Raw genomic sequence first — 2,740 nt, 5'->3', positions numbered from 1 at the left:
ACGCATGATAGTCTATTATATAGGTTCATTAGAAGTACAAAACATCTCAAAAATAATAAAAATTACGTCATGATCCTTAGACGACCACTACGGCGCCTGAACAAGCTGAAATATAACCTTGTCTAATGTTTGTATCGTCGTGGTAAATATCTATGCGAGCAAAACAAATGCCCAGAAGCACTTAGAATGAGAAAGGTATCCTTTGTAATTTTTGTAAAATTATAGAATTAACTTTGAATGTGTAAAATTAAAAAATAATTGAGGTACAAAACAAATTACTCCAACACACGTTTATGAATTTGATTCCCAGAAAACATTTAGGCAATTTGTTTTGTGCAAACTATTTTGTTATTTTTGTTCGCAGAGCACAAAAAACAAACATTTTTCCAAGGAATTGTATACATATTGAGGCGACTTAATTAGAATCGGAGATTTTTTTCTTCTGACCGGTAACTTCGTTAGGATCAAAAATATTGTACCCGACGCAAATTCACGTCAGTTATTTTGGAACCCATGGAGTATTATAAATATCTTAATTATCTCGCCATCGTCCTCTATTGATTGATTTAATTCAGTGACCTTAACAAACCCACTCATCCCCTGACCTTGAACAAATCTACTCATCCCCAAATGTCGCGATCTGCAATCGATCGATCCCACGCCACGTACCACATGGAAACCTCCGCGGCGGCCGCCGGCAACTACTCTCGCTGGGTCTTATTCGACGACGAGCAGACTCGTCCCTTCGACGCGGTCCAGTACCCCGCCGACGCCAAGACGGCGGCGCACGCGTACACCTCCGCCGGCTACTCCGTCCGCATCTCCTTACTCCTCGCCGCGCCGCCGGCGGTGTCGCGCCTGGAACTCCACGTCGACAGCCCCGCGGACGTGCTCCTGGAGACCTACCGCGCCAACGTCGTCGCGGCGCACGGCGACTCCGTCCTCATCAGCGTGATCACGATCACATCCACGACGGGGCGGAGTGCGCACCGGGTCGGCAGCGACTACTTCGTCTACCGCGCCGTCGCTGTCGCTTCTCCCGCCTTGCTACTACGTCCAGGATATCTTCGCGCGCGAGGATGCAGTGGAAGGAGCTGCGGACCATGTGCTGGAAAACCACCGGCATCCTCCGCGGCGAGAGGGAGGAGCTGGTGGTGGCGGCGAGCCTGGAGTTCTCCTCCAAGACGTCGCGGGAAGCCGAGATGTGCGTGCTCCGCTCCTCGGGCGAGTGGGAGTGGCGGACCGAGCGCCTCTCGCTCGGGAAAGGAGACCAGCTTCCCGCTTGCGCTTCTGCCGGGCAATGGCGGACCGACAGGGTGGTGCCCGTCGCCGGCCGGTTCCTCTACTGGGTCGACCTGCGCGTCGGCGTCCTCTTCTCCGACGTCACGTCTAGATCGGACGAGCTCAGGTTCGTGCCGCTGCCGGTGGACCCCATCCTCCGCCGGCGCGAGGACTGGGATGATAGTCCTCCCGAGTCGTCGTCCCGGAGCCTTTGTTGCGCCACCGCCGGCGCGGTGAAGTTCGTCCACGTCGCACCCCGCTGCTGCTGCGGCGGCCCCGGCGCCACCCAGTGCGCGCTCTCCAAGCACGCCTTCACCATCACCGCCTGGACCCTGAGACCGCCGGATGCGGTGGCGGGGTATCATTATTGGGAGAAGGACGCCGTGGTGGACTGCGGCGAGCTCTGGACGCTCCACGCTTACCGCCGCCTCGGCATTCCGCGCCTGCGCATGGAATTCCCTGTCCTCAGCGCCGACGACCCCGACGTCGTCGTCTTTCTCGTGTCCGAGCTCCGCCACGTCCATGCCCGCGACGGCGACAAGACGACGACGTGGGCGGTCGCCGTCGACACGAGGACCAAGTCGCTAGCCGGAGCGGCCGTGCTCTGCTCCTCCTCGGGCGAGAACTACAACGGCAAAGATTTCCTTCCCAGCGAGGTCTCCAGCTACTTCAACCCTTCTCCTCCGGCTGCAGCGAATCGCCGGCGTACAGAAGATGACATCGGGGCGCCGGCGCCGGCGAGCACAAGCTGCGTGGACGATTCAGCTCCTCCCGATAACGAGGAGATCCTGGCGGCGATTCGGGAGATCCCCGGGCTGGATCATGAAGAGAGGATGAGAGCTTACGGCGTGATTGCTTGCGGCCATGATCGCCGCAGGCAGCGGACTCTGCTGGCGCTGCCCGTGGAGATGAGGAAGGATTATTGCTGCATGTTGATGGACATTGTCGCCAACAATAAAGTTTAATTTTGATGCAAATAATTCAATCACAAAATAAAGGTCCCTCGAATGATTCTGATGACTATAGAACAGTATTTCACGGGTCAGCGTACCAAATTTTGTATGTACAACTCCTCTTCTCTTCATAAAAAACTTCATGCTGTCCTGAATTCAGAATAGAAAGAAATTTCAAGATGTTCCTTCCTAACATGTAAATTGCCCCCCCCTTTAATTATTATTTTGTACAAATAGGATGTCACATTTTTGTACTTCAGGTGAAATCGTATCCTCAAAAGGTATGAATTAACTACCTGAAGTATGGCAACTAGCCTGAAGCAAGCTATTTATCCTCCACTTTGATGATTCAGTCATGTGTACACTGCTGCAATATTAGGTTTGGGATGTAGAATAAATAGCTTATACTCCTAATCCGTCTCCGGGAATAGACAAGTTCGCCGAATCTTATTAACTGATCTCAGTGTTGTTGTCTTCTTGTGATTGTTTGGTTCGGTACATCATTG

General features: G+C 53.1%; 1 non-coding gene across 1 annotated transcript; it reads left to right on the top strand.

The window, feature by feature from the left end:
• Window positions 1–351: 351 nt before the first annotated feature.
• On the top strand, window positions 352–2,414 carry LOC106866021. The gene has a single exon (XR_002963095.1). It is a non-coding gene; the product is annotated as an uncharacterized LOC106866021 (transcript).
• The last annotated feature ends 326 nt before the right edge of the window (window positions 2,415–2,740 follow it).

This window comes from Brachypodium distachyon, chromosome 2 (assembly GCF_000005505.3).
Source record: "Brachypodium distachyon strain Bd21 chromosome 2, Brachypodium_distachyon_v3.0, whole genome shotgun sequence".
NCBI classification, from domain to species: Eukaryota; Viridiplantae; Streptophyta; class Magnoliopsida; order Poales; family Poaceae; genus Brachypodium; species Brachypodium distachyon.
Note: the sequence above shows the minus strand (reverse complement) of the source record. Positions and strands in the feature narration are given on the sequence as shown.